General features: G+C 41.5%; 1 protein-coding gene across 6 annotated transcripts in view; it reads right to left on the bottom strand.

Annotated features, from left to right (window-relative positions):
- Window positions 1-21,732, bottom strand: part of RHOBTB1 (Rho related BTB domain containing 1) — a 133,547-nt gene extending 111,815 nt beyond the window's left edge. For 3 of the 6 annotated variants that reach the window (XM_051823870.2, XM_051823869.2, XM_070057694.1), the window contains exons 1-3: window positions 21,603-21,732; window positions 16,409-16,581; window positions 4,922-5,022 (exon numbers count right to left, since the gene is read on the bottom strand). The gene's annotated coding sequence lies outside the window, so the exon portion shown is untranslated. The remainder of the gene's footprint in view (window positions 1-4,921; window positions 5,023-16,408; window positions 16,582-21,602) is intronic. The other 3 variants (XM_051823874.2, XM_051823871.2, XM_070057695.1) reach the window with 1 other exon arrangement.
- Between the last annotated feature and the right edge of the window lie 5,349 nt (window positions 21,733-27,081).

Here is a 27,081-nt window from a genome sequence, read left to right on the forward strand (position 1 = left end):
CATAGTTTTGATCTAATGCAGACATTTACAATTTTTATAATCTATATACTTTAACTCAAATATTTGAGAACTGTCAGAAAACTATAACTTTTTTTTTTTTTTTTTTAACAGGCAGAGTGGATAGTGAGAGAGAGAAACAGAGAGAAAGGTCTTCCTTTTGCCGTTGGATCACCCTCCAATGGCCCACACGGCTGGCGCGCTGCGGCTGGCGCACCGCGCCGATCCGATGGCAGGAGCCAGGTGCTTCTCCTGGTCTCCCATGGGGTGCAGGGCCCAAGCACTTGGGCCATCCTCCACTGCCTTCCCGGACCACAGCAGAAAGCTGGCCTGGAAGAGGGGCAACCGGGAAAGAATCTGGCGCTCCGACCGGGACTAGAACCGGGTGTGCCGGCGCCACTAGGTGGAGGATTAGCCTATTGAGCCGCGGCGCCGGCAGAAAACTATAACTTTTAATGTATGCCTAATTTTGTGAATTATTATACTCTGTTTCTCAGTACATATTAGAATTGGAAAAGTTTTGTTCTGTATTTCTGTAATCTCCCACCTGGGTAGCAAGACCAATAAGCTAATATGCATGTACCCTGAAAAGGCTGCTTGACTATAAAAAAGAATGAAATTCTACCACTTGCAGCAAAAAGGACTCAACTGGAAGATATCATGTTGAGTGCAATAAGCCAGACCCAGAAAGACAAATACCACATGTCCTCCTTTATATGTGGGAGCTAAAATTTAAAAAACAAACAAACAAACAAACACACATATACACAGAAAAGAAAGAAAAAGGTAAGAAATGTCTGTGGGTATCAGTATTGCTGCAACTAGCTTTGTAAAACTTTGTTTTATACTTTTGTGAAACCAATGGTTAATAATCTTATACAACTATAGTTTTCATGATCTGTAATTACTTTAAAATTTACTGTATATGGGTGAAATGGTCATTTTTCCATTCAACTATTGTTTATAGCTGTTGTCTGTATCCCCACTAAACTGGGGTCTTCTTGCTTTTTCCTTGTTAAACTTCTTATTCAGTGAAGTAGTAAGCCTTTTTACTATGATGTAATTTTTTTTTTATCTTTTATTTAATGAATATAAATTTCCAAAGTACGACTCATGGGTTACAATGGCTTCCCCCCCCCATACCGTCCCTCCCACCCACAACCCTCCCCTTTCCCACTCCCTCTCCCCTTCCATTCACATCAAGATTCATTTTCGATTATCTTAATATACAGAAGATCAGCTTAGTATACCTTAAGTAAGGATTTCAACAGTTTGCTCCCACACAGAAACATAAAGTGAAAAATAATAGATGATTTTTTTTAAATGATGATGAAATCAGATCAGACCTATTGTCATGTTTAATCCCAGTGAGAGTCAAGTTGGGAATTGATAATTTCTTTTTTTTTCTTTTCTTTTTTTTTTTTTTACAGAAGATCAGTTTAGTGTACATTAAGTAAAGATTTCAATCGTTTGCACCCCCATAGAAACACAAAGTGAAATATACTGTTTGAGTACTAGTTATAGCATTAAATCACAATGTACAGCACATTAAGGACAGAGATCCTACATGAGGAGTAAGTGCACAGTGACTCCTGTTGTTGACTTTACAAATTGACACTCCTGTTTATGGCATCAGTAATCTCCCTATGCACCAGTCATGAGTTTCCAAGGCTATGGAAGCCCCTTGAGTTCTCCGACTCTTATCTTGTTTAGACACGGTCATAGTCAAAGTGGAGGTTCTCTCCTCCCTTCAGAGAAAGGCACCTCCCTCTTTGAAGACCTGTTCTTTCCACTGGGATCTCACTCACAGAGATCTTTTTGCCAGAGTGTCTTGGCTTTCCATGCCTGAAATACTCTCATGGGCTTTTCAGCCAGATCCGAGTGCCTTTAGGGCTGATTCTGAGGCCAGAGTGCTATTTAGGACATCCGCCATTCTATGAGTCTGCTGAGTATCTCACTTCCCATGTTGGATCACTCTCCCCTTTATTTATTCTATCGGTTAGTGTTAGCAGATACTAGACTTGTTTATGTCCTCCCTTTGACTCTTAGTCCTTTCATTGTGATCATTTGTGAACTGAAATTGATCACTTGGAATAGTGAGATGGCATTGGCACATGCCACCTTGATGGGACTGAATTGGAATCCCCTGGTATGTTTCCAACTCTACCAATTGGGGCAAGTCAGCCCGAGCATGCCCCAAATTATACATCTCTTCCCTCTCTTATTCCCACTCTTATGTTTAACAGGGATTTTAAAATATGTTATCTTAAAAGCTAAAAAAAAAAAAAAGAAACAGAGAAGGAAAGAGGGTGGGAGGAGGGGGACAGGGAAATAGGGAGGAAAGGAAGAGCATTATGTTCTTAGAATTGTATCTACTAATCACAATGACTGTTAAAAACTAATTAAAAATTAAAATAAAAATAACAAAAAATTTTATAAAGAAGAGAAAAATTGCTTGATTCTAAAGGCCTATTAAATGTTAAAAACTGATATGCAAAGTCAGAGCAAAAAGGAATCACTGAATAAATTAACATTAGAAATTGAAAGTATATTCAGCACAGTAATCACCATTACAAATAGGAAAACTTTAAAAAATAGCACTTAATGGATTGAGTTTACCAAAATATTGATATAATTTCATTAATAAGTACTCTATGCATATGGCTATTCTGAAAGTTCCTTTAAAAATGAAAGACGGATGCATTAATGAAAGGTATTATTACAGGAACATATTTGAATCTAGCTTATGAAAAACAGGACTTGAGAATTTGAAATGTGTGCATAAAATGTAAATGGATTTAATTAACTAAAAACCCATAAGACAGAACTTCTTCAAATAAGCAATTACTTTGGGGACTAATAGTCTAAATAGGATCCTGATTCATTAGCACAAATATCCATATGAGAGAAGGATCAGCAAATTTTATTCTTTAAGTTATTTATGCACACATAGTAATATCTCATTAACTTGGAACTTCAATAAATTTAAAGTCTTTTGATAATTTGCACATAAACTGGGCTGATGCTTACCTTTGCTTTGTAATACTTTACTTGTAGGTAGATAAAATATAGTATTTTAAACATTTATTTTCAGTCATATGCACACTTCTTAGATGCAGAATAAACAATTTTCAAGGAACCTCGGGCACTTTACAAGCTCCTACATATATCCAATCTATATGCTAATAACAACATGCTCATATGATTTATTATAACAGGTCTCCTAAGGACTTCTGCTTTGTAATGTTTTGTTGAAGTTACTCTATGTAGTTAAAGGTAATAAAAGCCACATTTGTTTAAAAGTAATCCATAATTCAGCACTGCCACAAATTCAGATATACCCACCTCCCTAATTCATTGGAATAAATGGAATTTTACAAGATTCACAGCTGCCTATAGAGATTTTTCTTTTAAATATGCATTAGAACATATAAACATACAAAGAAAAATAAACTAGAATGAGGAGTGAAAATAACAAACGATTTTAGGAGTACACAAAGGAAAGTCAACTGCCCATTCCAAATCATTTTAAGACCTTCAGGCACACAACCGGGGGTGGTAGGAGAAGAAGTCAATAATGTGATCCTTTTTTCAAAAGCTGATTTTGCTCACTTGGGATAACTCTAGTTCTAATCACTTGCAGAATGACATCGTATATTTCCAATTAAAGGCAGTCGGTACCCAGCCTTATAGATGCTCCAAGCCAGGGCATTTGGGAGGAAGAAAAATACCACTGCTCAGCAACCTGGCCATTTCTAAATCGTCCTTGTCTGTGACCATGACTTTTCAGAGTCCACATGTCAATTCTCTGCACAAAATGCCACTCACTGAGGCCCAAGTTGTGCTGTAGTGTGTAAAGCCTCTGCTTGTGATGCCAGTATCCCGTATGGGCACCGGTTCATGTCACGGCTGTTTCACTTTCTATCAAGCTCCCTGTTCATGGCCTAAAAAGAGCAATGGAAGATTACCCAAGTGCCTGGGCCCCTGCTACCTTCCTCGGAGACCTGGAAGAAACTCCTGGCTTCTGGCTTCAGCCTGGCCCAGCCCTGGCTGTTGCAGCCACCTGGGGAGTAAACTAGCAGATGGAAGATTCTCTCTCCCGTCCTCCCTCCCTCCCTCCCTCCCTCCCTCCTTCTCTTTCTGTAACTTTGACTTTCAAAATAAATAAATAAATCACTCCCATCTTGGGAGTGAACCAATGGATAAAGATTCCTCTCACCTCTCCCTCTCTCTTTGTAACTCTTTTTTATTTATTTATTTATTTGACAGGTAGAGTGACAGTGAGAGAGAGAGAGAGACAGAGAGGAACGTCTTCCTTCTGTTGGTTCACCCCCCAAATGGCTGCTACAGTTGGCGCTGCACCAATCCGAAGCCAGGAGCCAGATGCTTCTTCCTGGTCTCTCATGCGGGTGCAGGGGCCCAGGCACTTGGCCCATCCTCCACTGCCCTTCCAGGCCACAGCAGAGAGCTGGACTGGAAGAGGAGTAACCAGAACTAGAACCCAGCGCTCATATGGGATGCCAGTGCTGCAGGTGGAGGATTAACCTAGTGAGCCACGGCACCGCCACTGTAACTCTTTCAAATAAATAAATTAATCTTTAAAAAAATGCTGCTCACTAAGTAATTTTAAGTGTGTAGAAAATGAATAGAAGAGTTGTGTTATTATAATAATCAAAACTCATAAACAGGTTAGAATGATTCTAATTCTAAACCAGATAAAACAGTCAACTACAATTTATAAAACCTACAAGTGAACTAAAACATGAACCATTTTTACTTTTTCATAAAACATTCTGAAGACAAATCTACACATTATTCATAAGTTGTACCATCACATTGGAAGCATTTCATTTCTTTGTTAAATATTGTAAGAAAATTATAAAAGGGAAAGCCCACTCTGTTACCCAAATTAATAATTACTTACCACATGTATTGGGAAACAAAGCTTCAACTCCATTTTCATAATTTAATCAAGAAAACTTGATGAAGATGCCTCTTTCATGTACTGCTTGATTGATATAAAACCTAGGAAGGAGATACAAGCATGGAATGTCTCATCAAGAAGAAAACTACTCAAACAATATTAGTTTCTTATGTCAGTGACTATTTCTCATCAGTACAAGAGCCATCCAAGTCAACTACATGCCATTTACAAACCCAAATCTTCTAGCTGCTAAGAAAAGCTAAAGAATAAAGGTTGAAATGACTATTGCTTCTGAAGATGGAATGCCTGGGGTCGAGTCCCACTCACAAGATTTGTCGGAGTGAACTTTTAAGTCCTTAATCTCACCAAGGCTCATTTCCCTTATGTCTCAGGGGAAAGTAATAATATGAGCTATTCACTGGGACTTTTCTGATGATCAGAAGAGATGATGTGTGAAAAGACATTTGGTTAACAATGAAAGTATTTATTTATGCTCTCTTTACCTGAGGAACTGGAGGTGGCTTCAAAAGATTAACGAAATCCCATTGGAGTGCCTACGTTCAAGTCCAGGCTCAGCTTCCCAATCGAACGTCCTACTAACGCCTGGGACACACGGGTGAGGGCTCAAGTTGGGTCCCTGCCACTGAAGTGGGAGGACTTAGAGTGTGTTTCTGGCTCCTAGCTTCAGCCTTGCCCAGCTTGGCTATCCATGTGAGAGAGCCGGAAGAAGCTCCTGGCTCCTGCCTTTGGATAGGCACAGCTCCAGCTGTTGCAGCCATCTGGGGAGTGAACCAGCAGATGGAAGACCCTCTCTCTCTCTGTCTCTGCCTCTCTGTAATTCTGCTTTCAAATAAATATATAAATCTTCTTAAAAAAAAAGAGCGGCTAATTAGTGTGAAATTGAAGGTCAAAACAGTAGTTTTGCTTGGAGATATCTCTTATTTCATAAAAATTACATTATTCCTAGAGACAGCTGAAAGTTTGACTCAGCAACATCCTAAATATAGTCCTGATAGCTTCTTCTTCTTTTTTTTTTTTTTTTTTTTGCAGGTAGAGTTACAGACAGCGAGAGAGAGAGACAGAGAGAAAGGTCTTCCTTCCGTTGGTTCACCCCCCAAATGGCTGCTACGACTGGAGCTGTGTCGATCCAAAGCCAGGAGCCAGGTGCTTCCTTCTGGTCTCCCATGCGGGTGCAGGAGCCCAAGCACTTGGGCCATCCTCCACTGCCCTCCTGGGCCATAGCAGAGAGCTGGACTGGAAGAGGAGCAACCGGGACCAGAACCGGCACCCATATGGGATGCCGGCGCCGCTGGCGGATGATTAGCCAAGTGAGCCACGGCGCCGGCCCCCTGATAGCTTCTAACTAGCAAATCAGCCAGCTCTCTGACCATTCTGTGCCTTCCTAACAAACACACAAATAGTTCCTTAAGTCACTTTCTCCATAGTGGGGAGTTTCTGGTTGAAGCCATTGATTGCTGGTGACTCCAGGCCACTGTTGCTCCTTAATAAACATAGGGTACAGCTGCAAAGATGAAGTATGGATGCAGATGTGAGATGTTCTGACACTCACATAGCCCATTTCACGGGAGACATTCCAAAGGGGAAAGGAAGAGAAAGGGAAAAGATACAACCAAACAATCACACCAATGCAACAAATCACAGCACGAGGCTTCTTCCTTGAAATCAACCTTCTTCTTGGTTTCCTAATACTTCTCTTCTCACATCCCAGAAAACTCCCCTGAATTTCCCTCTTACGCCCTATCTTAAATGTAAACCTTCCAGAAGACTTTCCAGTTGGCAGCAGTTTCATTCACACTCATATCTTTTATTTTTTTGACAGGCAAAGTGGACAGTGAGAGAGAGAGAGAGACAGAGAGAAAGGTCTTCCTTTGCCGTTGGTTCACCCTCCAATGGCCGCCGCAGCCAGCGCACTGCGCTGATCCGATGGCAGAAGCCAGGTGCTTATCTTGGTCTCCCATGGGGTGCAGGGCCCAAGCACTTGGGCCATCCTCCACTGCACTCCCTGGCCACAGCAGAGAGCTGGCCTGGAAGAGGGGCAACCGGGACAGAATCCGGAGCCCCGACCGTGACTAGAACGCGGTGTGCCGGCGCCGCAAGGTGGAGGATTAGCCTATTGAGCCACGGCGCCAGCCCCACACTCATATCTTAAACTACATCATGTTATACTTTTCTAGAGGGCAGCCTCATCCTCATCCTCTCTTGAATTTGCTTTTCTTTCTGCAACTAAAATCACTGGCACTGTCACTTTCCCTGGCTTGAATTGCTGGTGCCATCTTCCTTCTCCCACTCCATTAATGTAACTCCCCACAGCACACAAATTTAATTGATTATGGCCTCTGTGCACAAAAAGACATCTATTTTCCATTTTTGGGCCCTAGACCACCGTTATAGTTCAGAGAATGCAGACCATCTCCCACACACTAGCCACCATCTCCCATGCAGGCAAAGGCTTCCCTCTGATGTGCTCACTGCTTTTTTTTTTTTTCTTGACAGAGTTAGACAGTGAGAGAGAGGAGAGAGAGAGACAGAGAGAAAGGTCTTCCTTCTGTTGGATCACCCCCCAAATGGCCGCTACGGCTGGCACGCTGTGCCGATTCGAAGCCAGGAGCCAGGTGCTTCTTCCTGGTCTCCCATGTGGGTGCAGAGCCCAAGGACTTGGGCCATCTTCCATTGCCTTCCCAGGCCACAGCAGAGAGCTGGACAGGAAGAGGGGCAACCGGGACAGAATCCGGTGCTCCAACCGGGACTAGAACCTGGTGTACTGGTGCCGCAGGTGGAGGATTAGCCAAGTGAGCCGTGGCGCTGGCCAATGTGCTTGCTGCTTTCAATCTCCATCATTTCCCAGCTTTCTAAGTGATCCCAGTCTTTTTCCTAAACTTCCTGACTCTCCTCTTGCTTGAAAACTTCCACCAGCTCTCAAGAGATCCCTGTGGGGTCAGGTAGAAACTTTTTCATCAAAGCTTTCCATGATCTGTAATTAATAAATTTGTCACTTTCCACATAACCTCTCTAGTCATACTAAATCATCTCCCTTGGTATCCCTCACCCTCAAAGTACGATTTCCTGCATCCCAGACCTTGGTTTGTAGCTTTCTGCTGTTTGAAACGTTCATCTTTTACCACCCACCACTGCCTTCAGGGATCCTGCTGAATCTGTAAGAATTCACTGTATACTCCTCCACAAACTCAGAATCCTTAACTGTACTCTTACTATGAAAATTGCATTTTTGGCCTTTATTTTGGGCATCCATATATCCAGGACTATCTGTGTTTTCCAAAAGTTTCTAATTTTACTAAGGAAAGCCTATTCATGTTTCTAATTCCTATGGAGTTAATGGTCAATGTTTAAGTGCTGTGGGTGCTCTATAAATAATAGATTAGTTTTTTCAAAAGATTTATTTATTTATTTGCAAGTCAGAGTTACACAGAGAGAGGAAAGGCAGAGAGAGAGACAGAGAGAAAGGTCTTCCATCCGATGGTTCACTCCCCAATTGGCCGCAACAGCTAGAGCTGTGCCAATCCGAAGCCAGGAGCCAGGCGCTTCTTCCGGGTCTCCCACGTGGGTGCAGGAGCCCAAGGACTTGGACCATCTTCTACTGCTTTCCGAGGCCATAGCAGAGAGCTGGATCAGAAGTGGAGCAGCTGGGACTCAAACTGGAGCCCATATGGGATGCCAGCGCTTCAGGCCAGGGCGTTATTAACCCGCTGCGCTATAGCACCAGCCATAGATTAATTTTAAAAAGTCAAATAGCCCCATGAACGGTCTGAACATAGGACTAAGGATAAAATGTTAGAAAATATTTTTCTGAATAGTAAGGGACAAGAGGAAGTTTCCAGTTTTGAAAGACAAAAGGAATGAAAGGAAAACATGATGAGGGGGGAAAAACAAGCACAGGTAGATGTGTTATTTTTCACACTTTTTTAAAACACAAATGTGTTGGACCATTTAATAAGGAAGTGTTTACAGCTGAGGAAAAATGCTGCATTTGTTTTAATGAACTGCATCATAAGATACTTTGAGATTAGCACATGAATGTATTTTATGGCATAAGTATGTATCATGGTAGATTTTCCAGGAGAGATGGAACATGTCTTCCTAGTGTTGATCCTAATGCCTGTGAAATGTAAGATAGCTTAATATTGGTTGGATGAATAAATGCTTACTCACCCACTTAGCTCTCTCCAGCTGCCCCCCACCTTACTTCCCTTTCATAGCCAAATTACTAATTACTGGTGATCAGCCTTCTCTTCTTACCTCCCATTTGCAGCCCAAACCACTTCAATGTAATCAGTTTACACTCTAGTCACTATGCTCAGACAGTGACTTCCACACTGCCTTTCCTCTGGGTGGGTTCAAAGTTCTGTGTTGACCCAGGAGCAGCACGGAAAACTGAGGGTGCAGCTCATCTCACAGAAGCCACTGAGCAGGTGCTCTGGGAAGTCTCACCTTGTAGGCACCCTCCTCCACACAGCAACACCAGCCAATGGAGGCAGCAAGTCAACACTGCTTGTTGGACATTTATTTACCCTGACCATTAGAGCAACACTGATTGGAGGAACAGGTGGGGCTGTGCTCATAAAACTCTCTGTGCTCATAAAACTCCCTGGTTCAAATTTTCTCTCCAATTCAGACCCAAGAACCTCAGATAGTTCTATGCCCAAACTCTCTCCTTGTTTCTCCCTTGCTAGTAGTCACCTACATGTCAAAATGAAGTTCCTATCACAAGTATCTTTATAATATATATGCAAGGGGCCAGTGCTGTGGCTCACTTGGTTAATACTCAGCCTGCAGCACCGGCATCCCATATGGGCACCGGGTTCTAGTCTCAGTTGTTCCTCTTCCAGTCCAGCTCTCTGCTGTGGCCCAGGAGGGCAGTGGAGGATGGCCCAAGTGTTTGGGCCCCTGCACCCACATGGGAGACCAGAAAGAAGCACCTGGCTCCTGGCTTCGGATCAGCACAGCGCTGGCCATAGCGGCCATTTTGGGGGGGGGTGAACTAACGGAAGGAAGACCTTTCTCTCTGTCTCTCTCACTGTCTACAACTCTACCTGTCAAATAAAAAAAATAATCTATATTTACAAAATACAAACATGCAAGAATGTCAAACAAGCAGGACCACAGACATAATCAGGTACAATCACATTTCTCATCCATATCATGTAGCAATTTCTTTTTATCTCAAAAACAATTCTCTCCTGATCAATGTTCTCCACACTTTCTCAATAAAACAAACATTTCTCAGTCTTCATTCAACCTCAAACTTTCTGAAACTCTTATTATTTTCTTACCCTCCATGATTCAGTAATCACCTGGATTCTCCTCGATTTCTTTTGCTATTCCTCCTGGTGATCAGCTTTATGGAGTCACCCCTCACTACCATGCCATTATGGGTTTGGTCCCAGTGTTCTCTTCCATCACTCACTTCATAAATTTCTCTCTAAGGAATCATATCCATCCATCTCCAGATCCATGAATGTGAAGAAGACTCACAAGTTTATATCCAAATCCCTGACCTCATTGACATGCTCCAACCCATAATCCTAAGTCCGCTTCCTTCTTGATGCCTCAAGAAGATCCAATATCAACACGTACAACACCAAACTTAGCATCTGTCTTTGCAAACATGTTTACTCTTCCAGTGTTCCCTGACACTTCCTCATGGGCTATATATAATATCTCAAAATATGGCCTATCATTTACTTTTTGGAATTGCCAATGCCTCATCCTTCTTCCCCTAGGCTCACTGAAAACTACCTACTGGAAATGCTCAATGTGTGTTCATAGATTTTGCTTTTTGCCAATCCATTCTTGACATTGTGAACAGATTTTTTTTTTTGAAATTGATGCAATTATCAGTTTGACTTTTGGATAAGATCAAGAGAAACCAATGCAATTAGCCACAACCTCCACCACCCCCCACCACTAAGAAAAATTAAGACAAAAACTCCAACTTTTTCCACTGGTTTTAGGGTGAAAGTATATTCCTTGATATGACTGGAAAACCATTCATGTTATTCCCTGTTTACATCACTGGACTGAAGTAGGTCACCCCTGCTCTCTCCACCCCAGACACTTTGGCCTCCCCTCAGTCTCTCCCACTGTCCACGCTTTCTTCTGCTAAAGAGCTTTCCTGTACAGCATGCTTTCTGCATGCACTCCCAGTCTAGCTAACTCCTGTGCATCATTTAATCTCATTTTCAAGAACCTTGTATCTCTCCTTTGCAGCACTTAGAACAGTTTTCAATTTCATATTTATTTGTGTCATTCTTTCCCTATCTGTTTTCTCCACTAGTAGGCCAGATGACAGCAGGGAATACCTGATACAATTTGTTGCATCCTAGCATTGTTTGGCATAGAGCAGGTAATCAATAAACATGACTCAATTGAAAATATGAGTGTATGAAATGAGTATGCAAATAAACATAGATATAAATTCCGTGAGAAAAATCTGCCATAGCCTAGTGTTTTTAAAAATACTAAAGATACACACAGTGTGGATAATCAGTCACAAGAGCAATGAAAACTTTGGATGGATTTAAGAAATTAACGTAGGAGGACTTCTTATTCATATCCAGTAGAGGGTGGAGGGAGATGATAGGAATTCCTTAAATGAAAAATATAATCTTGGGAAAAGTTACAGCTTTTATCATATAAGAGATGTGTTAAAATATGAAGGCTGTGTTTTCTAATCCTAGTCTTACCATTTTTGCTACTTCATATATTGGGCAAGAGTCACAGCAAGGTGAGGAAGGGAGAAAAGATTTCAAAAATGTTTAAGTCTCTAGATTGTGGATATTCTGTTGGGGATGCTTATTTTATATGCTAGCTTCTAAAATCCCTATCATTAAATGCAATATAATTGTCTCCACTTCCATATGGTGACAGAATTCTAGCATCTGTATCAAGATCTCAATAAATAGGCAAAACTAAAATGTTGCATAAGATGTTTTCCCTCAGTTACATTCCAAATACAATCCCTTGCTCCCGTCATGAAATAAATTTTGTAAATTAGAATACTATCAATTTTTTTTGCAATTATGAAAGTAACAACATTCCACATTCCTCTCATTTCTATTCGGCACAAAGGGGAGAAACATGCTCCCTTTAAGAATGACAAATAAAGCTGTCAATGTGATCTATTTATAGCCCTCTGAGAATGCCACAAATCCACAGAATGTTCTCAGAACCGAGTTATTGTATTTGCTGTCTCAGAGGGAAGGTATAGAAGTCCCGGGTGGACTCTTATCCAAGGAAACTAAGGTTAGGAGGAACCACTTGTGTCAGTCAATGTCCAAGGTCCATGCTCCTTTAAGGGCAGATGTTTCACTGAACAGTACCTAAGGATAGAAAAAGCGGGGGTGTGGACTAGAGGTGTCACTGCTTAGTGAGGTAAAAACAGTGGCTGTAAAAAAAATATGGAAGCCCCTTTATCTTCATCACCACCCTTCCCAACCCAGGTCCCACCTTACTGGCTTATTGAGGCCTCCTTCCAAAAGTTTAGTGCCAACCAAAATTACAGGAAGCCATAAAATCTTAATTATCCACATCCAAAGTGCTAGTCAGTTTTGAGGATTATTTTTTATGGATTATTTCAATCTTATGTACAGGGGCATATGCCAAAAGGAAACAATCTCTATTCCTTATTACTCCATTCAAGATTCCTTTTTTTGAGAAGCAGTTTTCTATTAAAATACATATACATATATTCATGTGTAAGTCTCTATAAAATATGACCCTCTGCAAGGCATTACTGGCTTTTTTTCCTCTTTTGCATTGGCTGCTAAAAAACTGAGAATAAAATTTGTTACTATCTTCTAGCAAGACTGTTGAATTTCATGGCATAAATTTTCAGTATGAATCTCTCTCCTGGCCCTATCTTATGTTCTTAGCCTTATTTTTTCCTTGGAATAATTTTTCCTTACCTATTTGGAATATATTTTATATTGCTGTACAGTATGTATTTTTATTAGCCTTTCTCGGTAAGCGTTAAATCCCTTCCAGCATATAAATAAAATATATAATATTTATAGGTAATCTTTTTTCTCTTATGGAGAGTGCAAAAAATTTTAAGGTATCATGTAATTTATTACCATAAATGTATGAACATTAACATACTATTACTGCTAGTAATTAATTTTTTTGTGATATTTCACTAAATAGTATAATTAGATTTTCTTAATATTTATTTATAATACAGTTATAGAGCTGAGATTCTTAGCCTGAGATCCACAGACTCTCAAAAAACATATGCCCAAAACTATGCATGGAAATTTTTTTTAAGGAAACGTTTCAAAAATTTAACCCAATTCTGAAAGGTGAATGTGAACCAAAAAAATTTAAACACTACTTCTTTGCAGTAAATAACTCCAGAAGACATAACTTAGTCTTTACATATTTGACAAACTGAAAGAATATTTTTTTGGTTCATTCCTGAAATGCCTACGGAAGAGGGGCCTTTGCCAGGGTGAAGCCAGGAGCCAGGAACTCCACCGGAGTTTCACACATGGGTGGCATGGGCCCAGGTACTTGGGTCATCATCTGCTGTCTTCCCAGGCACATCAGCAGGAAGCTGTATCAGAAGCAGAGTGACCAGGACACAAATCAGCACTCTGATATAGGATGCTGGTGTCACGAGCAGAGACTTTATCTGCTACGCCACAACGTAGGTCCCTACCATTCATATTTTCTAGAGGACGTTGGATTGGAACCTGCCTGTGTCTCCCTTCCAGCCCTTATATTAGCTGATCCTTCTGCTTGGAATGTTCTTCCCCGAGATCTTGCCTTCTGTGTTACCTCCTCAGAGAGACTTCTCTGACCATCTAATCTGACTCACTTTCTATTACATTACTAGGTTTTATTTATAGCTTGTCTGAGTATCTAACCTGGATGTTATTGCCCATCCTCACTCTTACCAGGCAAAAAGTGCCCTGAGGTCTCAGCGGTCAAGTCTGCATGTTTACTGTTGTTTTTCTAGCACCAACTGCAGGGCCAGGTTTTTAGCAGCTATTCTGGGGAGAGACAGATTTTCTCTAAGGCATTTTGGGAACAAACCAGTGGATAGAAGATCTCTCTCTCTCTTTGCTTTTCAAATAAATAAATCTGAAACAAAATTATGGATGATAGATTTCCCAATGCATCTTGTCAGTACTTTAGTCCTTAAATATCTGTATCATCTTTACCCTTTCTTATTTTTTTTTCTAAGTTAGATTTCATAATGTAAGTGAAAGAAATCCTCATGGGAAGAAGATGCAATGCATTTTATTATATGTTAAACTCATCCAATAAACATTTGAGCCTATCATCTTTAAGGCATGATGGGAGATGTCCTTGCGGTGTCTAATAGAGACAAAATAAACAATCACTGTCATCCATGTAACTATGATGTCCCTTAAACCAGCTCTGTATTGTTCTCTAGTACAGGGTTACAAAGCAAGTAAATTCTAGGGTCCAGACACTTTAATGCACAGTTTGAAACTCAAAGCTCTTTAGAAAGGCATCAATCACCTTAAAGTTGAAAATGGACAACTAGGAGAAAAGAATACATAATGAAAATTGGGGCTAAAAATTCTTGGCAAAAGGAACACTGTACTCTATGGCTGGGAAAATGCTCTACACAACCCTAGTTGCTGAAATTGTTAGATTAAGATGTGACTAAAGATCATAAGTAGTTCTCACATTATTAGCACTAAATGCATTAGGAGTATATTAAACAAATAATTTACCGACAAGATGCCTATGGCACTGAGGTCATGGAATTTTGCGCTGTACTTCCCAGGCAATTCACTGAAGGCACCAAGCAATTGTGGGCTAATTAATTAAAATATCAGTCAAAGTACAATAAATAAGATGGCAAATCTGCTAACATGAGCAACACATATAATTTTTAAAAAGCTTGCTATTACTCTGGATCAGCATAAACTATCTGAATTATCTGTATCATTCCCTCTTAGGGGAAAGAATGGAGGCCTGAATGTACTCACATTAAAATTTTCAATTCAAAGAACAAATATTAATTTGTATCTCGTTTCTGCCCTTGCTGTTTCTTTTTCCTTACTGTTTTTTTGATCATAAAATTTCAGACTGAAATTTTAAAACTATATCCAAATCTAGAAATCATGTAATCATTCCCCCAACCTTTTTTCACTTTCCCAAAAGCATTCACAAAAACTGTGGGAGACTACTCTGCCTTCACTAATGGCAGGGGCAGTAATAGCATATCATGGTACTTAGGTACCATTAACTGAATATGTATGCATTATTATGCATTGTGGTAAACACTATACAACTTCATTTTTAATCTTCCCAATAGTCCAATTATTGTCTTCTATTATTATTCCCAGGAGATGGGGGTCCACAGAGGTTGCTCACACGTCAAACACCTCCCAGCTTGTAAATGGCCTATTGACTCTGAAGCTCTGGCTTCCTATTGTACTAGTTCTTTTCTTTTGATCATGTTCTTTCTGCAACCCAACACTTCAGTAAAGACCCTCTATTTCCCAACACAGATAGGATGTATACTATCTATATCCTTTAGAATGTAAGGCTGTCCACTATCCAGACTTTTTTTTTAACCTTCCTAACCTAATTGCCCAGTATTCTACACTAACCACTACCCTCAGAGCCTAAGGGACTCTGCTTCCTCTCAAAGCTTCAGACATCTTCCCACCCACAATCCAGCTACATTCTACTGCTTTTTTTTTTTTTTTTTTTGACAGGCAGAGTTAGACAGTGAGAGAGAGAGAGAGACAGAGTTATTATAGACAGTGAGAGAGAGAGAGAGAGAGAAAGGTCTTCCTTCCATTGGTTCACTCCCCTAATGGCTGCTACAGCCGGCACTGCGCCGATCCGAAGCCAGGAACCAGGTGCTTCTCCTGGTCTCCCATGTGGGTGCAGGGCCCAAGCACTTGGGACATCTTCCACTGCCCTCCCGGGCCACAGCAGAGAGCTGGCCTGGAAGAGGGGCAACCGGGACTAGTACCCGGCACCCCAACTGAAACCAGAACCTGGTGTGCCGGCGCCGCAGGCGGAGGATTAGCCAAGTGAGCCATGGCGCCGGCCCCATTCTATTGCTCTTATCACTGCAAATTCCACTTTACCAAGTCATCCTCTAGACATCTCCAGCCCAGAGTCACCTGAGGAGTCTGTCACTGCTGCCTACCATTGCAGGTTACTGGTGTCCCCAACAGCTTCAGCAGCCTGATGCCCACAAAACAGTGTGAAGACTCCTATGACATATGCCATTGAGTATTTTTCTCAGGAGCACATCCAGAGCTTTCATCAGTTTCTCAAAGTTTAACAACTACTCAGCATCTTCAATTTCTGGATACTCATGTCATAAAGTGCTAATATTCCCTGAGTAGTGTTGCCAGATTTAGCAAATAAAAATATTACACTGGGAAGGGAGGGGGACAGGTGTTGGCACAGTGGTTGACACTGCTAGGGATGCTCACATCCCATTTGGAGTACCTGGATTTGAGTCCCAACTCTGCTTCCAATTCTGGCTTCCTGTTAACAAATGTGCACCCTCGAAGGCAGGGTGAGGGCTCAAGTAGTTGGGTCCTTGCCACCCACATGGGAGATCCAGATTGAGTTCCTGACTCCTGGCTTCAACCAAATTGATCTCCAGCTGTTGTAGGCATCTGGGGAGTGAATCAGAAGACAGGGGATCTTTGTTTCTCTGCATTTCAAATAATAAACAAATAAATCAATAAAAAATTACAACAAACATTATATGGGACTTATTCATACTAAAGCATGACTTGTGTATTTGAAATCCTAATTTAACTGAGCATCCTGTAATTGATCAGCAAATTTGTCACTTAATATTTTATGAACACTAATCTTCTCTCTCAGCCATACAGAATGTAAATATTTAGAGTGCAAGGGTCTTTATTATTTCCTCAAAGAACTTAATACTCAACTCTTATTCCTAATTACCAATTTATTTTTGTGACACAACAGAAACATTTTGGAACATTCTCGATTTAGAGTTAGTAATAAACCCAGGAACTGTATTATTGAGAGGGTTGTTATAAAAGGTGCAAGCCTAGCCTTTCTCTCTCTTGCATCCTGATTAGCATTTGTGATCGTTTGTAACCCCATGTACTCGTGCCATTGTCATCTGCAGTGATGTTACACAGACCAAAGCCCTTGCACCACAAGTAAGCTGATCCAAGTGCCATGCCCTCGAGCCTTCAAAAGTGTGAACCAAATAAACTTCTTTTCTTTGTAAGTTAACCCATCTCAGAGATATTGTTATTGTAATAAAAAGCTGACCAATACACACACCATTTCTAGGAAACCAACTTTGATTACCACTGCTACCTGCTAGATTCAAACACATTGAATTTCTCTCAACTACCTGTTTATAAAAAGTCCTTTTTAGGAGCAGCCTGGGAAAAAACCACCAAATTATTATTGGACCTCAAATTGTGAGCTTCAGATCATTTGATTGAGAAATTGCTAAAAATGCGATTGTCTGGGCGCAATCTTAAGCCTATTAATTCAGAACTGCACGGAATGGCTCCAGGCAATCTGAGTTTTTAAAAAGCTTTACAGATGATTTTTATCCCTTAAAGTTTAAGAACTACTTGTTAATTGGATGTAATACTCTAGTAAAGCTATCTCCTCATTTTAGAGAAGAAAAGCTATCATTTTTATGTCCTTAAAGATAAGCCACCAAAACTTCAGAGTTCAAAATATCAATCATCTTTTAAATGTATATCGAATCTATTACGTTAGTGTTAAACACTCAGCACTGTAAATTTTCCATTTGAAGCTTCCAAGCATTTAAAGAGAATTGATAAACTAATGATAACCATTAAAAGGCTGCTTGATGGATCATTAAAATAGTAAATGACTGCACTGAAGTTTACACAGGCCAGAAAAATTTTAAAAAATAGACTATCCATGTAGGATATTCTAATGCTGCTATCTAGGATTGGTCTGGGCAACCCAAGGCTGTTTGGGGGTTCTGAAAGAAAGTGCCAATGTTCAAAGCTACATAACCCTGTTGACTGGGTGGACTCACAAGGGTTTTGACCTCTTGGTGAACAGAAGTCAGAAGGCTTAGGTTCTATGCTTTCTGGACTCTTGTTTTTTGGAACTTCAATTTCTATCAATCAACCAATGACTGATCTCTAAAGTATCTTTTGGAACCAGGCTTCTATTATCAATTTGAGGTTCTGTTTTCTCTGCTATCAAATACGGGAGTTGAACAATGTGCAGTCAGTCCATTTGTCCTGTGGGCCTGAGGCTGCCCTGTTGTCTCTATTATTGCACTCAGATCTTCATTCATAATTCAGGCTCATTCTTTCTAATGGTGTAAGTTCAACGATGCTTCATTTAGGTTAGCCCAATGAAAGGACAATATATTAGTCATTCACACGTGTCCCTTATGAGAGACCATTCATTCAAAATATACTGAGTGACCAACAACTTATGTGTCATTCATCACTACTACTGGCTTTGGGACTACAACAGTGAAAGGGAGAGAGAGAGAGAGAGAGAGAGAGGATAAAAACAACAACTATGAGTAATGGAGATATAAACAAAATAACTTCAGTATGTTATCAGTGCTGTGAGTGTTCCCTAAGGGCTGAGATAGAGAATAACCACAGGATATTCAGGGAAAGCCTCCTGGAGGAAGTAAGACTTACTCAGACCAGAAGGAAGGAGATAAACAGGCGGTAGGGTGAGGGTGGAGCACGCAGAAAGGGGCAGGGCAGGGGAAAGCAGATTCTGGAATCCTGTGGGAGGAACAGCTTATGTGCTTGGCAAACAGAATCCTGGAACAGTTCCTTCCATCTCTGAGAGATAATTTAATCTAAAACTAGAGAAAGGAAACCAGAGGCCCAGTGTCAAATGGGCAGTGATTTAATGGGCAAATCTTCCAGACTTCAGTCCAGAATCTGAACTCTTCTTAGTTAGAGATTACCATTCAGCAGGACATGCCAGACTGCGTTGGTTCCAGTCCTTGCTCTTTTACTCATAAACTGCTTGTACTTGTTTCCTTTTGTTTGAAATACAGACAACATCTACCGCATCAGGCTGCTACAGGGATTTAATGAGATAATATGACACAGGGGCCAGGGCATCATAGCTGCCTAATAAATGCAAGCTCTTACTTTTTATCTAGTGCATTTTCACTCATGCCATGCTGTTGGAAAGTCAAAAGAAAATAGGGCAGAAGTTATGCAGCCTGCGTGAAGAAGGAAGGTGGCAGAGGGGACATTCTGGAATATCAGGCTGCAGCCTATTTAGCAGCTGTCCATCTGCGAGAACTTAGAAGAGGAGATGAGAAGACATAGCGACTGGAGTGGCAAGATGTCCAGGAAAAAGTCACAACTTCTTGATTTTGTTCACAGTTTAATCTGCTAGTGGAAAATCCATAGCTGTCTTACTAAAATAGCAAAGACCACCCATATCAATGTCTATACTTAAAAATCAGCATAGAATAAACAAGTTTTGCTCTAGGATGCTAATAACAAAAAGAATGACACATCTCATTAATAACAGGCCAAGAAGGGCTGGCATGGTGGCATTGCCAGTAAAGCTGCAGCCTACAACGCTGACATCTCATATGGATGCTGGTTCGTGTCCCAGCTGCTCCACTTCTGATCCAGCTCCCTGCTAATGGCTTGGGAAAAGCAGCGGAAGATGGGTCTCCTCTGCTCATGTGGGAGACCCAGATGATGCTCCTGGCTCCTGGCTTTGGCCTGGGCCAGCCCAGGCCACTGTGTCCATCTAGGGAGTGAACTAGCAGATAGAAGCGCTGTCTGTAACTGTAATTTTCAAATAAAATAAAATAAACCTTAAAAACACACTAAGAAAAAAATTTTAACATGTCATTCAATCAACTGGGGACGAACCAATTATCTGTAGGCTATTACAACAATAGTGATTTGTAAGGTTTGAAGATCAAGCCATGATACTGGAAGAAAGAATAATATACCTAAGTAACAATGAAGATTTTCTTCACTGTCTATGAACAAAACCACAGAATGGACTTCAGCCTTAAAATATCAAGAGGCATATCTCATAGGTTAAAATGGACAGCTATTGTGGACAGCTGTCCCCCAAAGCCTGCATGCTGTCCCCAAAGACTTAACAAAATGTTAGGGAATGTGTATCATTCAGACACACATGAAACAGCACTGAATATTTCTCAGTGTTTGAAGTTCACTGGGTCCCTTTTCCCCCAACCATAAGGTAAATGCCATTCCATATACAGCTTTTTGAAATGTTGCTTACTTTATGATTCTCTGCCGATGCTGCCTTATGGGAGAAATTTTATTTCAAAGTTTCATAGAATGTGAATTGAACTCATTATTTTACTCCAAACTCATTGTTTAATTGACAGGAAACATGCATCTAAATCATTGTGTATGCATGGCAGAAGAAGCTACATAAATTTAACAATGGGTGGATTATTACTATTTAGCATATTTATGGAATTTTAGATTCAGGAAGCATTTTACAAATCTTTTATTAGTTAATCCTTACACTTTGGAGTGAGTCTGACAGGTGGTAAACAATGCTTTGGGCTTAAATTGCCAATATGTGAAAACTTTAATGGGAGAAAAAAAAACCTACAGCATTTCTCCTCCCTCTCAAATGTGCCAAGGGCACATTTCTGATACCTTTTCCTTCTCATCAGAGACCAAGGAAACGGGCCCAGGAAGCAGAACCGCATATCCAAAATTGCAGTACCAAAAGCAGAATGTACTGGGTGGTGTTCTGTCCTAGGTCAGGTGGCCAACACCAGGAGAGAGATTGTCTCCAACGTCAAGGTGGTGCTACCGAACTTACAAAAAGATACCGTCCAGTGCTCCGGCACAGGAAAAGGCACAAAAGCAAACCATTTTCCTAAAACTACACAGTAAATTTAAATTCTAACACTGACACACCTGCTGGACTCACTACTGAATAAAATCGCCAGCAATTTATTCTCTTAGCACGCATACAGGCATACTGGAGAACAAACCCAAATTAAGAGTTTATTTTGACTATTATTATTTTAATTCCCAAGTTGTAAAAAAACTAAGCTCCCTGGACTATCACCGCAAACTTTTAGAGTCCTCCAACCTACCCTTCCCGAAGCCACCAAAAAGTGTTGGAAAGCAGGGCGAAGAAAGCCTCAATGAATCAAAGTCTCATCATTCTTGACCCCAACCTTTTCACAGCCCCGGGCTTTCAGAGCCAACAAACCCAGAGAAACCAATCCCGCCCCACCTGAGGGCCGGACGTGAGGAGTCGCACACGCTGCGCCTACTTTCAGGCGACCCCAGCGTGGACACGTCGCCGGCAGAGCCTTATCCCTGCTGACGGACAGTGACTTTATCCCCCCCTAATCCCCCAGGCCACCCGCCCCTGCCCGGGGTGTGCGTGAGCGTGCGTGGCGGGGACGCTGAGGTGGGAGGGCGCCGAGCAGCCCCAAGCCTCCGGGAAGCGAGCCCCCTCTGCGGCGCTGCCGGCGGGCGGTCAGCGGAAGGTAACCAGGTCTCCCCCACCCTGTCGGAGCGTCCAAGGGGCGCCCTCCCTCAGCCCCCTGTGGCTGCGGAGTCTGTGGCTACGCGCAGGGTGGCCAGAGAGACCCCCCGAGGCCCACCCAGCCCTCAGGACGCCGACCCCGCCCCGCCCCGTGCGGCGGCCGCGCTACCTGGGTACGCTGAAGGCACCGGGCGGGCGGCGGCTCAGTGCGCGGGCCGGGCGGCGGACGCTGGGCGCGGGCTCAGTAAAGCCGCCGGGAGAGCGGCCGAGCCCGCCCCGCCGGGCCCGCCCTCGCGCCGCCACCTCGCTCCTGCCCGGGGGGCGGGGGCTGCGGCCCCTCCCCGCCTTCGCGGCCTGCCCGGGAGTCATCTGGGTGGCGCCCCTGCAGCCGGGGGCCGCCTCCTGGCCGCCCGAGCCGCGCCCAGACACGCGTCCGGGCGGCCCAGCTTGGGGGCTCGGCCTCTGCGGGGGCCCGAGCCTGGGACCTTGCCCTTCCCCGCGCAGCGCCCGAGGGGTCGTCCTAGAGGCGTCGCTGCCACCCACCTCCGGGAGGCGCGGGGCGCGCCAGGTGGGGGGCACCTCCTTGCACTGACGGAGGAAAAGTTTCTGGCGGTGTCAAGGGTCAGTTTCTCGTGGGGGCGTTCTGGATCCCAGAGGGGGAACTCCCGCGAGTCCGAGTGCAGGTTCCGCTGACATCACGGTCAGCACATCACTGGGTGTCATCTGGTGTAGTTTACACGAAGACTGACCGTCATTACTGCAGCCTCTGCACGTTCGGTCTTCTAGAGACAGCTCAGCGAGGGGGTGAAAGAACTTCATTTTTAAGTAAAAAGTAGTATTAGAAACCAGCACATTCATAGTTTAGCCCTGCCCTAAGGTTTAAGTATGTGACCTCTGAAAAAATTTAGAGCTTCCAGTGACCAGGATTGCCTAGACTGAATCACTACCGTACAGTTCATTTCCAGAACTTTCCATGTTTTAGCTCTGATTTTCATTTTCCCTTGTAACACGAAGGTGAGGTGAAAACAAGATGCAATAAAATCAATGTGAGGAGTTTTTTAATAACTGATACAAAAGTTTATGAGAGAGGCAGTCAGTAATAATTGAAAATAAGATTCGAGAATTGTCCGTAGTCCTTGTTCGTCAGTCTTACGACTGTCTCTGAGCTTGAATATGAAGTTAGTGATATGTATTATTTTTAGCAGGAATACTAGTTTTCTAATAATTATTAAGTAGATGAATTGGGTAGTATCAGTATGATGTCAGATCAGTTTAAAACTATTCACGGAAACATGTTAACTAAATGAGCAGACACTGTAGTAATGACAAGTTTTTAGTGAAATTGATTTGGTCTTAAAGTTTAAGTATTACAAAAGATACACCAGAAAACATAGAATCTTTGGAGTCCTGACTGAAGTCTAATGAAATTATTTCCTTTGAAATAATCCCATTTCCTTCAATGGTTTCTAATAAGATATGAATAGAATTTCATTATTCGGAGGTTTCCATTCATTCTTCAGAGTATTTAATGAGGGCTCATCAAGTGCCTAGCACTGATTGTGGTGCAAGTACTACAAGGGTGAACCAGATAGATACAAGTTCTGCCTTCCAGAAGGTCACATTCTAGTGAGAGACAGACAGCCACCAAATAGACAAGTGCAAAGATAATTAATTGCACCTGTGAAATACGTTGTATGCAGAAGTATGGAGTGCTAGGAGAGAATACCCTACAAGCGGCTTGACTTTTAGGTCTTTTGTTGACTTGAACTCTAGAATTATTTTGAATCTGCAATTTTTTCATCTTTTGTTCTTCTTTCATATCTCATATCCAAACCTTTAAGAAATCCTTACAGCTATATCCTCAGAAGGTATTTCAAATGTAATCTCTACCACTAGCACTGTCTTCCAAACCAGCATTGCTTACCTGGATTTGTGAAAAAGCACCTAGATTTCTGTTCCACTCTCAGGCATGCCTCTATGGTCTATTATCTGTGTAGCATTTAGGATGACCATTTGGAAGTATATATAGTATATTAATTCATGTCAATCCTTTGCTCAAAAACAAAAACAAAAGCAAAAAAAACCCCTCACTTGATGGCTTTGTATTTGCTCTCAGAACACAATATAAGCTTGACTGTGGCCTTGAAAACCTTACCTGCCTACCACCTCTCCTTTCTTACCTCCTTCTTCATCACTGTCCCTCCCATACTCTGCCACACTCTCTGGCTTTTCTGCAGTTCTTTCATCCCTCATGCTTCTGCCATTGAGCCAGGACTGTCTTCCTCTAAAGCTTTATAGAATCTTGTTTCTCAGTTACATCAGAAATCTAGACCTGAATCTTCTCTGAGTTCATGACCACCCTTTCAAATTAGCCACCTCTCTCAAACCATCTTTGTCTCCTTAATTTATTTTAGTTTTCCTTTTAATATGTCCGTGCATGTGTGTGCTACATATGGTCACACACACCTGTGCACACACATTTGTTGTGTGCTGTTCTCTATCTTAGAATAAGAACAGCAGCTTGGTTACAGTACCAGGCACATAGAAGGCACTCAATAAATATTTGTTGGAAGCAAGCATATAAATTGATTGTTTTATGAGTGAATGTTTGCACTCCCCCAAAAATCTTGTTGGAGCTCTGACCTCTAAACGTTTATATTTGGAGATAAGGCCCTTACACAAGTAATTAATGTTCAATGAGGTCCTAAAGGTGGGACTCTGGTCAGAAAGGACTGGTGTCTTTATTAGAAGAGACTCCAGAGAGCTCATTTGCTTTTTCCACTTGTATGCACCAAGGAAAGTAATGTTATCAGACAGTAAGTTGACCACCTGCAGGATGAGAGCCTTCACCAGGAATCAAAGAGATCGGCATCCTAATTTTGGACTTCTCAACCTCCAGAACTGTGAGAAATAAATTTTTATGATGTAAGACACCCAGTCTATGTTTTGTTTTGAGCAGCCCAGGCAGACTAAGACAAGTTATAAAGACTATGAAAATAACAAGGAACTCAGTTATAATGTTCAGTCACACAGTATCACAAATCGCTTTGAGATCACTAATGCAATTGAATGATGTAATGGTGTGACTGAGCAGTCCTTTCTAGCACCTCCCAAAGTGATGGAGGCTGGAAGATTAATCTTATCTTGACCTGAAAATAGAATAAATGTTCAAGATGAACAAATACTTTTGATGACGTTTCTTGTTTGTTTGTCCCCCCCCCCCCCCCCCGAGGTCAGGAGTGGTTGAAACTCAGAGGAAAAGAATGATCCAGTTATCATGGTGAAAAATGCTGTTTCCAGAGGGAGCTCAGTGTCTAAAAGCAGCAGAAGTCCCCCACGAGTTCCCCGGAAGGACTCACATATAGCTGAGTGCCTACCACATAACCAAAAACTACTGATATTCAAGCAAATACCAGATGCTTCAGATAACAGCTTCAGGTACCTACCTTGGTGATTTATACCCTTGGCTTACAAAGTAGGCTATGGTGAATAAACACTTGAGCTTCCACTTTTTTTTAATTATAAAGAATATATATTTCGTATACTTTTTATTGCAGATATTTAATATATACACTGATCCTGGCATCCTCACTTGCTCATGGGTCAGGTAGTCTCCTGTCCTAAGGAAAGGCTTAGTGATCCACACATGGAGAGTAACATAAAATTCCTAGCTTTCTTCTATTGTGTGGCATCTTGCTGGTGTTTATATGTGCTTGTTTAAGGAATTAAAGATTCTATTGTCCAATTTAAACAAACTAAAAATCACAAAATGGCCAAGTTGCTTAAAAAGATTTCTGTAGAGAAAATAATACAAATAATAAAAGCATAAGCAATGAATGGAAATGGGGTATTGACACTTTTCCTAATGTAATGGCCGTAAGGGAAATACTAATTAGCAGTGCTGATGATCTACCTAATTCATTCTTTTTTTTTTTTACGTTTTTATTTACTTTTTTGAAAGTCAGAGTTTACACAAGAGAGGAGAGGCAGAGAGAGAAAGGTCCTCTATCCGATGGTTCACTCCCCAATTGGCCACAATGGCCGGAGCTGCACCGATCCGAAGCCAGGAGCCAGGAGCCTCCTCCGGGTCTCCCACATGGGTGCAGGGGCCCAACGACTGGGGCCGTCTTCTATTGCTTTCCCAGGCCATAGCAAAGAGCTGGATGGGAAGTGGAGCAGCCGGAAATAGAACCAGCGCCCATATGGGATGCCGGTGCTTGAGGCCAGGGTGTTAACCTGCTGCGCCACAGCGCCAGCCTTCTACCTAATTCATTCTTAAGAAGTCAACTCTTCCTTCCCAGTGAAATAATCAAGAAAATATGTAAACTATGGATTTGCATTCATTTTTAATAAACAGCTTGCCTTTAAGCTGATTAAGAGGAGAAAGAAACTCTGAATTGGCAAAATAAAAGGAGTTTGGAATCTACTTGGGGATTTTGGCTACCTACCAGTCCTAGTTTTGAATTATTACACATCATAATAATATAAATTCAGATTCACCAATATTCTTTAAATTGATTGGTTTTCCCTTTACAATGGAATGTATTGCTAGAACCTGAGCTTTAAAGTAATATTAGAGCATTGTCCTACTTTTTCAAGCTCTCAGAAAACTATTCCCCATTCACATTTATCAGCAAGAATGAATTTGTAAGTTTCCTGTTATTCAGCTACAACATATCAAGATATTGACATATCTTTAGTAGGAAGCTAGTCTAGTTCTATTTTTTAGATGAAGATCACATCATTAAATATTAAGGAGACTTGGCTGCAATTCATTGTGTGATTTGAAGCTGAGGTTGAGAGATGTCAGTGGACTTGCTCATGGTCAAACTACTAAATCCAGTCAGAACTGAGACTAAATAGAGTCTTTTCATTTTTCATTCTACATATTTTCCACTGTGACAAGCTACCTCAGTGTGAGCTTGGTGAGAATGTTATTTTTTTTCGTGAAGCATGAGCTAATGAATGTAGGGCACCTTTGGTTATGCCTCATTCTGCCCATACATATTTGTCAGACAGCTGAGGGTGCTTGAATTCTCCAAATCCCAGCTCCTACCCCCATGAACAGTGCTCATGAAGGAAAGGGGATCTCTCCTAGACATTCATTTGTTTCGTGATTGACAAAGGGTGAGAGGAAACCTTACAGATTATTTATTATTCTCATTGGGACCATAAGATACTGCCAGCTACTGTTTACCCAGTGAGAACATTAACCTTTGCAAAATAGATTACTTTGGTAGGATGGTCCTAATGAAAAAAATAGTAATAAAATTATCAGTAAGACTTGGGTAGACAGAGTCCTTTAAACTAGTGATGATGATTATTGGTTACTACTTAGCAATAATATGTAATGGTTTGGTGGAAAATTTTCAAGGAGCTTGGTGGAAACCTAATTTTCTGAGGTACTTAAAATAGGACCAAATAAAAGAATGAGGAGTAGATTGTAGAGTTAATCTAGTAGCCCAGATGGCCTTTCCATAGTTAGAATTTTTACAGTTCTCAAAATGTGTGCATTCTTTATTCTTTTATGAGAAAATAAAGATTTTTCCCCCAGGGGCATGAAGTTATCCTGCACTTTAGTTGTTAAAATACACTGAATATTTTTCTGTGTTACTTCTGGGACACTCATATGTATTCTGGAAGTCACC

Source organism: Oryctolagus cuniculus, chromosome 15 (assembly GCF_964237555.1).
Source record: "Oryctolagus cuniculus chromosome 15, mOryCun1.1, whole genome shotgun sequence".
NCBI lineage: Eukaryota > Metazoa > Chordata > Mammalia > Lagomorpha > Leporidae > Oryctolagus > Oryctolagus cuniculus.